This window comes from Podarcis melisellensis, assembly GCF_964234715.1.
Source record: "Podarcis melisellensis genome assembly, chromosome: 2".
Taxonomy (NCBI): Eukaryota; Metazoa; Chordata; class Lepidosauria; order Squamata; family Lacertidae; genus Podarcis; species Podarcis melisellensis.
Window position 1 is genome coordinate 49313516 of NC_138529.1, and position 12288 is coordinate 49325803.

Below are 12288 nucleotides of genomic sequence, written 5' to 3' on the forward strand. Positions count from 1 at the left end.
GGAGTGGGGAGTTGGAAGAGATCTCGAGATGTTCCCTGGCCTGACTTAATCTATCTTGTGATTTTCATTACTTTGAAAAGCTTCATCTGACCAGGCTGAAAAGGGTGTCTGGGCAGATGACTACACCAAGATTATCCCTCCCTCTCTGTCTTTCTGTATATGACACACAGAGAAATATGGTATGGTGAATTGCCTGCTTTTGATATGACCAGGTGCCCTATTCAACCCAGTTGGATGGAGCTTTGTAAGGATAGAGAATGAGATTATTGGAAATCTTTCTTGCATATATCCAAGGCCTGGGTCTTTTCCTTCTATAGAAAGGCACTTTCCAGGAACACCATGCTTTTCTGTGTAACCTCTGGTTATCTTCCATTTTGGCTGGGGGCCATGAGTACAGTAAATTAAATGGAAAGTAATTTTTATGGCTGACTTTGCAACCAAACAATATAAGGTTAGTTTTCTTCCCCCACAGCCACGGCTATACTTATATCTGTTGACAGCCTTGTCACATCCACCTCCATGATCAGACTCCAGGTTGTGCAGGCCAGAGGGAGACTTTTGTTTGAGCAGTTGTCAAGTCACAGGTAGAAGCCACACACCCTTCCTGTGTGTTCATTCTGTCTTCCCTGAAATGTTTAATGGCACATGTCAAATAGCATCCTTGTGTTCCTTTCTACACCCCGTTGCCACACACACATTTCCTAATAAAAGGAACTGCATCACCCAAAAAGGGACACAATTTGCATATGCTGATGCACATTTAGAAGGAATTAGAAATACAATGCCACTCACTATAGTGGGGCAAGCCTGTGGCCAGGAGACCTTTGTGCCTACTCAGGGCCAAGCTAAAAAACTGCATTAGCTTTGCATCTGTGTCTTCATGGACACCATTCTTGGAGACAAAGGACACACCAGGGTTTGTGAATTGATCCTGGTCTGGAGAAATAAGACAGAGAGGCTGGCACCCACACCATGTGTTTAGAACACATGTCTTGGCCCAAAGAATCCTGTGAACAGTAGTTTATCCCCCACAGAGCCATAATTCCCAGCACCCTTAACATGCTACAGTTTGCAGGATTCCTTGGGGGAAGCCATGTGCTTTAAAGGTATGGTGTGGATGCACTGGGTCAATTTTTATGGGAAATGTTCTCCTTTGAGAACTTAGTCATGAGGCTAATGGGTGCCACACTATTAAGCCTAGAATCCTCCTGCTGAGAGACTTGCAAGTACCGCAGTGGGGTAATCTTTGTTGTGGTGGTTCTCTCATCCTCCCTACCTGCACAGGTTCTGACCTTGGATGTCATTAGACAAGGTGATACAGCTGCCTCTGGTAGCATCTTTGAGTGCCATTAAAGGTCATATTAGGGGCAGGGCCATAGTTCAGTGGTAGAGCATCTTGCTTTGCATGCTGAAGGTCCCAGGTTTAATCCCCAGCATCTTCAGGTAGGGCTGTGAACTGAAACCCTTGAAAGCTGCTGCCAGTCAGTGTAGGTAATATGGAGCTAGATGGACCAGGGGTCTGACTTTGTATAAGGCAACTTCCTATGTTCCTACCTATGTACTTTCATAGCCAATCAGCACTGCCAATCAGTGCTGGCAGTACTGCACTAGATGGACCAATGGTCAAACTCAGGAGAAGGGCAGCTTCATATGCTTCCCTGTACCTTCAGAGGAGGTAGATGTTGACCAGGGATGTAGTCAAGGATAATGGGATAGAAGCTGGCAACTTAGTTCTTTCTGCTCAGGAGGTTAATAGGCAAAGGTCAGTCCTGACAGTTCCTCCTGCTAACAAAGAAGCCAGTACAGCAGATATGGTTTCTGGTTGCTCGCCCCTGTTGCATTTGAGGAGAGAAACACAAAACTCAATCATGTACGGATGGGAAACATGAGCCCATGTATGGTAGGGTTTGCACTCAGGATGATTTAATTACCAGCCAACTGAAAACCCATGAAAGGCATTAAGGTTATAGGAACTCTGGATCAGCAGTTCCTTGTGCTTTCGTTCACCTTGTTCTTCTGATCACAGGAATGTCTGTGAAAATCCCACATATAGGAATCGGCTGCTCCCCCTGGTGCTGTTGCCTTCCTTTCCAAAAAGCACTCACAGTACATAATAATGGCTGTCACGGAAGAGCACGGCTTTTGCATGAGGAATAAGACAAAGAGCAGAAGAAATGATTTCTTGTATAGTTCAGGGCACAGATTTTCCACCTCTGTTTTATAACTTGGCTAAGTTATGCGTTGATCTGGGTTGCCTTTGCACAGCAGCACTGGGCTTATTTTTGTCTTCCTGGTGCTCCCTAGCAGGTAATGAGGCACATATGTCAAGGGGTTAATCATCTGTTTTTAGTTACCGCTCTCCAGGTAGCTGATTCATTTTCCAGAGATGTGTTGCTAAAAATAGGAGTGATTATTGACCCCCCTGCCCTCCACACACCTTGTATGGCATTGGCTTGCCAGGTGGAGAGCATCATGAAGACAAATATAGCCCCCCTCCCCAAGGTGGCAACCTTGGGGGTATAGAACAAAATATCTAGTGTCTTGAGCTGATGCCTTTTGCACAGCCATTCCAAAAGCACATTTTCACATTCAAGGGAATCCTTAGCAATTCTGTACCTAGAGATGAGGGGCTTTGCTCCTCAACTGCAGTGCAAAGGTAGCTGGGGAAAATAACGTGCTTGGTTTTCAAATCCTAAGCCTGATATTAGGAGCACACATGGTGTGTGATAGCCTAGCATGATGCGTGCAGGGCAGGGCAGTTAATCCGCTGAGATCCACAAGGATCTCTGTTCCAGCAAATAACAACTTGCCATGAGTTCGTAGCACAGATACTGGAACGGTCTGCAGCTCCTTTGAAGGCATGAGACTATTTCACACAGTGGAATCTCAGGAATTAGGGATGGATTATTATGGCCACGGCTACATTTTTCTTGGAAATACAGGCCTTTTAAAACAGCCAATATCCTTTAGAGAAATCCCACCGGTCCAAGGGAGAAGGCAGCCTGTTCCAAAAAAACTGGCTTGTTTACACCCTTCCCAATACCTTCAGGAATCCTTAACATACTTCCCTGGGCATTATGGAGTCCAGAAAAAGCCCTTAAGGGCTTCTTTTAGATGACTTATTTGCTGAGCATTCTTCCTGATTGGTTTGCACAAAGTTTACAAGGATTTTAAATTATATCCAGGCTTTGCTGAGCATTTACTCTGATTAATTTTCAGAGTGTTTATACGTTCATCCCACATGTTTCAATGCATGATAACGTCAAGGTTGTAGATTGAATCCCTGTATGAGATGGCTGCGTATTCTTGTATTGCAAGGGGTTAACTAGATGATCTCCAGGGTCCCTTGCAACTGTACGATTTCACCTTCACTTTCCTAACTGCAAAAAGTCTGTTTCTTTTTTAAAGGTGACTTGTGCAAGGGTGTCAGAGCACTTTAATCTACTTTAATTGCTCAAACCTGAATTTCCTGGTATGGGCCTCACTATCAGTTTTTCTAGAATGCCATGGGGTTCATAGATGCAATGCTCTACTCTACCATTCATGCTAGCTCTTGGAAATAACTGTAAAACATCTCTATTGCCCCAAATAGTCAAGGATTGAGGAATTGCCCCCTCCCTTCTCTGAAATTTGCAACCACATCAATTGCTGCCGTGCTGTTTTGGTTGAAAGTACTAAGCAGCCCATTATTAGACCAAATTTGATGCTTATGCTTTGTGTGACATACCCATCTACGTTTCTACCAGTCAGTCATTGTCCTGGAAAAAGTATATCTACAACTGTGAGAGAAATTGCTGGCTCCAAGCTACAATTCCCTTTGTGCGTTCTCTCTCTCTCTCTCTCTATCTCTCTATCTCTCTATCTCTCTATCTCTCTATCTCTCATGTCTGCGTGTGGCATGCAATGATACCAAACTGTGGTCAGACAAGGTTTTGCAGGGGTCAGACCTCTTGCTTCTTTGGGGTTTGGTTCAGGCACTTGTCTCAGGGCTCTTCCAGACTGTCTTTTGTGCTATTTTTTTAGGCACATCTCTGGCCTTGAAAGTGCCCTGTCTGAGCATTTTACTGCTGAATCAGAGCAAATGGCAATTAGGTTTTCTGCAGATTGCCATTTGCTCCAATTCAGTGGTAAAATGCAGATTTTCCCAGGGAAAGCACCGGGGCCAAAAGAACAAAAGCTGCTCGGACACAGAGTTTTATACCACGGGCCTGTGCCTGGAGAGTGCAGTGCAAAAGGAAGTCTGGACCAGCCCTCAATCAATACCAGATCTTATTAGGGCTGCCAAATGGATGAGGGACATAAATGAAAGCAGCTGAGCAAAAGGAACAGAGGAAAGTGTGTGACAAGAGCACAAAGAAGTGCAATGAACCTAGATGGCGAATCCAAGCAACAGCTGAACACTCTCTTTACTTTTGCTTAAGCTGTGCCCATTCTGCTCAAAAAATTCACAATTCATGCTATCATGGTTGTTGCAGAGTAGGAGACGTCAGTCTCAGGGAGGTAAAGTCTTCCAAGAGCATTGGCCCGCAGTCATCACGTAAGTGGGTGGCAAATGGAGGAACGCAGGAAGCTGCTTTGTACTGAGTCAGAGCATTCATCCATCTAGCTCGATATTGGCAGCCGCTTCTCTAAGGTTCCAGGCACTGGGACATTCCTAGGCTTACCTAGAGATGCCAGCAGTTGAACCTGGGACCTTCTTCCTGCAAGGCTGAGGCTCTGCGACTGAGCTACAGCCAATTTCAGCCAGAGCCTTTAAAATCTCAACGCAGCTCTTTTCTGTTCTTTACAACATGCTTCTCTGCAGTGGAGGTTTCTGTTCCCATCTCGTTCTTGTATCTGCCCTGTTTCACCTACTCAAGTCACCCAGTCAGACCACTTCTTACAGTGATGGGCTGGTGCTAGCAGAAACACAAATATACTGTGCCATTAAATACCTTCTATAATTAGTAACTCGATTTCTAAAATGAAGTGAAAAATGTAGTGTTCCCTCTTGTTTGCTCACTAGATGCTAAAATCTTGTTCCATGACCCGACAGGGCCATGCCCTCTGTTTCCAAGAAGACTTAATAAGGTAATGTTTAGGATGTTACTATCTTTACAGCCCTTGTCCTATTGCAACTGTGTAAAATAAAACAAAACATTCTGAGTGAAGAAGAATTTCAACAGAGTTCATTTTTTAGAATTTTGTTTCTACACAAATGTACCAGAACAAAACTCTATTGTAATCCATCTGGGCTTGGTGTCTCCATCAACCGTGATTGTCTCTCCTCCTGCCTCCATAACCATTAATCTTCCTGACTTGATTGTGGTTGCCTATGAACAGCTTTCAGTTTGAAATCCAGGCATGTTTTATCACTCCCAGTTCCTGGATCCCATAAGAAGTTGTTTGGTTCTTTCAACCAAAAGAGTCTTGCAACAATTGATGTGGACACAGGCTTTGGAACAGAGAGAGAGGGGTCCTCAATTTTTGACCATTTTGGGCAATGGAGATGATTGTACAGCCATTTTTAAGAGTAGGGCCTCTGAAGACATCCCTTTTTATTGTGCATTCATGATTTTTGGTCTCATGATATTATCAGGACAGTCACATATGATTCCACTTTCAATACTATTTGCGCCTGTAAAAGTTTTGTGGCTGTCACATTGCTTCATTTCCAGTCAGTGTATATCCTATAACATCCTGCTATGGTCCTGTAACTTTTCATACCACAAATGTCCAGGGTTGTGTGTTTATGCGTGTCCCACTTCTGTTGCGCTCTAGCCCCTTCAGACAACAATGATGTGGTAGCATTGGGAAGATATCACAGAACAACCAAGGAAGCAGAGTAAATCCACCACTAGTGCACTATTATTGTGTCAATAGCATAGTTGCAGAATATACCTGAAATAAAACTTGCCTTCAGAAAGGTGGAATGGCAGAGCAGAGCTTGGGATCTGTGAAGCCCCTGGCTTTCTGTTGGTTCCCACCATTCACCATGATGGTCTCCATCATTCAGCATGGCTGACAAGGAGCTGTGTGACCTCTTCGGTCCCTAAGTCTGCACAGCTGGTTTACTAGGCTTCCCATGGAGAGGAGAAATCTGGAGGGAAATGTGTCTGTGTTTCCTGGTGATGCCTTCCAGTTCTGTACCAGGAAGACAAGAAGCTGCCATTGAGATAAGACCAAGGTGGACCATGTTTGCTCTTTATGGGTCTGGTTTAAGTCTGTCTCCTTTGGCCTTCCTCTCCAGTCCTGTCAAAGTGAAGCATTACTCCTAACGATAAGCTTCCCGAATGGTTGTGTATCTTGAGGGGCGCTGCTACTGCTGCTGGAATGTCAAGCCCTCATGCTCAGACAGTCTGCTCCTGCTGTGAGTTGGCTCAGAAGCTGTAATGCAAAAAGCCTGCTAGTTGCTCCTGCCCAGTGCTGGAGAGCCATATGCATCTGATTCTGACCTCCTCAGCTAGTGGTGTCTGAACATGTTTCAGTGCATTAGGCAGGGCCAATCAGAAACTGTGAAGGTTCCTGGCCGTCTGCCTTCATGACATGGCTCTGCCAGTTAACACCTGTCCTTTCATCTACCACCTTGACAACATACTTAATTATTCCAAACTTGAAATGTCACGGCATTATTTTAATATGATTGAAGGCGGAAAGTTTGTTTTGCATCCTTTCCCAAGTTGTGCTTGTGGCAAGGTGCCCTGTCATCATCCTTCCTAAGTTATATTACTGGGTAGCTTTGGAGCTTGGCTACCTGTTAGAGAATTGCTATGCATTCCCCTAAGGGTGAATAGACTTTCCCTATAGCCTAGCAAAGAAATGGTACCTTCTAAGCCAGTGGTGGAGAAACTGGCCTTCCAGATGTTGGCTGGCTCCAACTCCCGCCAACCCCAGGCAGCATGGCCAATGGTCAGTCCAATAACATCTGGAGGGCCACAAGTTCCCCATCCCTGTTCCAGGTAGATCATACAACTAGTACTTAGAGAAGATTCTACTGGAGGAAGTGCTTCCATTCACTTAAGTTTACACACACAGGCCTAATAAGGAAATATAGCCAATGCTGCTTTATAAAGACTGAAACACAGTTATCTTATTTTGGACAAGTCACTGAATACAGGGCAAGTTATTCTTATTGTGTCCACCTTGCTATTTAATTTAGTGTACATCTGTCTCCAGAGCTGCTGGTTCAGAATTTTCCCCCAGCATGCTATATTCAACAGCAGTTACAAAATGTGAAATGTTATTCCTTCCCCAACATGTTTTTGTGTATGAGCAGACATAGGCAGTAGGCTTGTTTTCAATGTACCAGGGCAAGCTTCTGAGAGAGGAGAACCAAGCACAGGATACGTCTGTGTCTGTGCACGCACATCGGTCCTGTGAACCCAGACAGAAACCACAGGCCCTGATAAGGAAAGCCTCCTTCTTGTAGCTCCGAGTCATTGTACAAACACATTACAATTGCAGCGCCTGAACCAGCCACGTAACACTGGCTGAGGGGGGATTGTTTAGCGATAAGCTGGAGTTTCTTGGCCCATATATTACCTGAAGCAGCTGAAACAAGAATCTGGCTTCCCTTTTAAAATAATAGCAATAATAATAATAATTGCATGAGCTGCCAAGATTAAATGAGTGGCGAATGGCATGATTAATGAGTGCAGCAAGGTCAACACACCCTTGCAAGGTCACATTCAGAACATGACTGTGGCTGAGTTTTATACTAAATTGAATCTGCACGCGCACACACACCTAGAGTGTTAAGTCGGCTTAAAAAGTTTGGTCATCTCTTTATTGCAGCACAAACATGGGTGGTGGATGAGATTTGCCCTTGTCAATTTCCTATAGGTCTTTCACACCACTGTTATTGACTACAAGCCTTAAATACCGTAGAATCATAGAACATTGGAGTTGGAAGGGACCTCCAGGGTTATCTAGTCCAACCCTCTGCAATGTGGGAATCTCAAGTAAAGCATCCATGACAGACGACTGTCCAACCTCTGCTTAAAAACCTCCAGTGAAAGAGTCCACCAGCTTCTGAGGAAGTCCGTTCCACTATCAAACAGCTCTTACTGTCAGAAAGTTCCTCCAGATGTTTAGTCGGAATCTCCTTTTTCATCTCTTTAATTCATTGGTTTGGTCCTACCCTCTGAAGTAGGAGAAAACAAGCTTGCCAGCCCAACTGCTGGGCAGGATAACAAGGCTTACCTTAGTAATGAGACAACTCAGTTTATCCTGGTTTTGAGCCAATATGACCCCCCCCCCCATATGCATAGTCACAGCCATGCACGGAAAGGGTTTCTTGTGCTAGTGTTGAGACCACCAGTCAATAGGACTGCTCCGGAGGAAGATTCCTCGAGGGGTTTGCCTAATAGGGCAGTTGTCAAACATTGCCCTCTAGTTCTTTGAAATGGCTGGGCAAGTTGGGTGCAGAGTGTGTCTAGGTCCATTAGCTGCAACCCGTTCCCCAAGAGACAGTGTGATTTGTTTTGGCAGAAGATGACTAAGAGGGGAGCTTAACAATCCATCTCAGAAATCCCTGGGTGACAACTTAATGGTTTGAAGTGAGTGCCAGGTACAGGCATAGAAGTAAATGTTAGGGTTTTGGGAGCCGTAAAATCTTTCTGCAGTCAGTCTTGGCTGGCCTTGCTCAGGGTGTGGCCAAGCTCCACTGGGCAGACAGGACCAATTAGGGAAGGATCTGAGGGCTTTGTTTAGACTGGTTTGAAAGCAAAGCTCGAAATGCCCACAAGGCCTACAAGAGACATGTGTAACTTGTGAGCTGACCCATCAAGCCAAAGGTGTCCCAGGAGAAAAGGATGGTATTTTTCTGTTGTGAAGCACCCTGGGTCTTTGGATAAAGGGTGGTATACAGATTTAAATAAAAACAGACGACAACAACAACAACATTTCTTTTGAACAAAGACATGGTGATTGCCAAGTCCTTGGAAGGTCAGATGAAATTGCTGGTGGCTCTGAGGTGGGTCAAGTCTGGTTGAGACATCATGATAAATGGGAACCATGTTTCCATGGTATTGTCTTTCTTGCTAGAAGAAGAAGAAGAAGAAGAAGAAGAAGAAGAAGAAGAAGAAGAAGAAGAAGAAGAAGAAGAAGAAGAAGAAGACAAATGACTATATGAAGTTAGTACAATCTGCCAAGTCCTGTTGATTTGGCCTGAAGTTTCCCATCCCTGACTCAAGGAGAGGATACAAAATTACACTGCCTCCTGAACTGTACTTGAGCTACACTTTTGTAGACAAGTCTACAGCTGTGCATGCTTGCTTGTGTCCTCATCTATTTGATCTTTGATAAAGATCATCAAAGGAAGTACAACCCCCATCCTGTATTTCTGCAGCGACAGTGATAATTCACAGGCTTCCAAGCCATTATTTCTGAGCAAATCAAACTGCAACTTCAAAAGGAGAAGGGAGACATAGTCTGGACCATTTCCCTATGTGCACACAAAACAAATACCTATGGACCAGGTTTCACAATATTGCTTGCCAGCCTAATTTGTTTCAGGAACATTATGGAGATTGGCAATTTTGAAATCTTCTAGCTGTCTGAACATCAGGGCCTAGTCAACTCTGATTCCTGTGGCAGCTGGATTTCAGGATGTCACACATATCCCTTTTAATTGTATTTTATTGCTGAGTGATGTAGGTGGTGCCTATCTTCCTTTGGAAACAAATGTTAAACCACACAGGGAGCACTGGCATGGAAAGGATGCTCTGGAAGGGTTAGGTGAGATGGTTGAATTCAGCCCAGGGTCCCCCGGGAATGCTGCAGCTGCATGGCCATGACACTCTGCAGTACCTTTGCCCCCGAAGGGAATATCTGCAAAGGAGTAGCAGCTGTTATATACTATTGGATCCAGGGAGGGTTTTTCCACTCATCTCCTTCAAGGCAGCTGGCACCACCACCTCATGGAAATATGCATTAACCCCACCTTGAATCCACCCAGGCATGCCCCCAACCCAGCTAGTTTTCATTGGTCATGAAGGGCAAGGGTCAAGAGGAGAAATCATTGGATGCATGCTCACAAGCACAGCATCATCTGCAAAAATTGCAAAAAACTGAAACTGATTCCACAAAGCATGACTTGATGGGGCATTGAATGATCCCTGCCTGAACCTCTGGAGAGAGGTTCTGCTGCCAGACACAGGTACCCAATGTGGTGCCCTCCAGATGTTGCTGGACTACAGCACCCAACATCCCTAACCATTGGCTATGAAAGCTGAGGCTAATAGAAACTGGAGCCCATGAAAACCTGGAAGACCCTGTGTTGGCTACCCAGTAAACAATACAGGTGTAGATGGATTCACCAGGTACGAGGCAGCATCTTATGACTTTAGACATGGGTTGTGTGCAAGGCGACCCCATTATTGGTGCTCGCTTATGCACATCTTATGCTTCCTACAAGCAAGCATTGTATCACAGTTTTCCTTGGCAGCTGCGAGTAACATGGGGTGTGGTTGGGGACAGGAGGCCAGGAGATGCAGGAAGCAGGACGGAAGTTTCTGTGTGCAATCATTCACACTGGCTAATTTCCCACCAGGTGCTTGGGATCAAGGAACTAGAAACAAAGACACACAGAAAGGAAGAACAAAATGGCTGTTAGCAAGAAACCTGTGCATCTGGAACATGTAAGGGTGATGTAAACAGCAGTGATAAATGTGCTCAGGCTGCAGCAGCAGGATATACACGACGCCTGGATTCACCATTGCTCTCCTCCAATCCCCACTTCGCTAATACACTGTTTATTGACAAGGAACGTCATATTTCTTCCAAGAACTTCATACGCAGATTTGTGTGTTCTTAATGCATTGCCAGGTGTGAGGAGGAATGGGTCATGTCAAGAAGACCAGGGACAGCTGGGGGTGCACAGCAGAGCAGAGAGACTGAGATTGCCTCATAAGGCTCCCACATGCCTCTTGGTGGTGTCCACAGCCTTTTGGTCCAGTGGTTAGCATGCCAGACTTATTTATTGATTTATATCAATCACCGTGCGCTACTCAAGGCAGCTGACAGCAATTTAAAATCCTCTGTGTCCCAAAAACCCATTGCACCATAAAACTGCATCAGAAATGCAGCATTAAAAATACAACAAAGGCAGAGGCCACAGATAAAACATGGCCTTAAATACAGCCCATGCTTAGCTGGCAAAAACTGTCAGAATAAAAATGCTTTTACCAATCATCAAAGCATCACCGGGTGGGTGGGTGGGTGTACTTCACAGGACAAGGAGTCCAGCAATAGCAGTGAAGACAGTGAGAAGTAGTGAGAAACGTGGAAATTCTGCAAAGACCATTGGCATAGCATGGGTTGCCAGTGCCTAGGATTGTGTGGGAGGGAGAGAAAAGGATGGAGTACGTATGCACATTCAACTGCCTAATGGCAACTGCATCACCTGGGAGATTGCAGCCGCAGAAATAAGTAAAATAATAGTCATTCCGTTGCCTGAAGAAGTCACTTCCTGGCTCTCATGGGAAAGCTGTTTTCAACAGAGCCCAGCAATGGAAGTGCACAGCTGAATTGAGGCAACATTGGGTGTTGAAATTTTGTGCCCCTAACAATTTTGCACCCAGGGCAACCACCCCTATGTCCCTACCACCACACTATGCCACTAGTATAAACATAAGAAGAGTCCTGCTAGATCAGGCAAAAGTTTCTCCAGTTCAGCATCCTGTTCCCACAGCGGCCAACAAGATGTCTATGGGACTTCCACAAGCAGAACAACACTCTCTCAAGTTCCCAGCAACTGGTATTTAGAGACATCCTGGCTCTATCATTGGAGGTAGAGCACAGACATCCTGGCTAGTAGCCATGAATGGTCTAATGCTCTTTTAAGAACATCCAAGATGGGGCCCACCACCACTACAACTTTTAGGAGCCAGTTCCATAGTTTAACTACATGCTGGGTGAAGAAGTACTTTATTTTGTCTCTCCCAAATCTTCCAACGTTCAGCTTCATTGGATGTCCCCAAGTTCTAGTATTATGAGAGAGGCAGAAAAACATTTCTCCATCACCCAAGACATCATGTTCACTTCTTGGATGAGTGCTGTGGCTGATGATGACATAGTACTTCTATGACAAATGCTATCTGGCTCTGGGCACAGACTGGGAAAGGAGGGCTGGTGGAACTCACAAGTCTTGCTTGCTATGCACCCAGACACTAGTTGCTGGGCTGCTGGCACAGGGGAAGAACAAATGTGCAGGTTCCATGCTACAACAAAAGAATGCTTACAGTTCTGTCCGCATTCATTATTTTATGCATTAAAGAGGCACAGAAATTCTAAATCCCATTGGAAATC

The 12288-nt window shown here is 45.0% G+C and overlaps 1 long non-coding RNA gene across 1 annotated transcript; it reads left to right on the forward strand.

Moving 5' to 3' along the window:
* The first annotated feature begins 20 nt into the window (after positions 1-20).
* Positions 21-8946, forward strand: LOC309363757. Its single transcript, XR_014165579.1, has 3 exons — positions 21-584; positions 5006-5070; positions 8899-8946. It is a non-coding gene; the product is annotated as an uncharacterized lncRNA (long non-coding RNA).
* The last annotated feature ends 3342 nt before the right edge of the window (positions 8947-12288 follow it).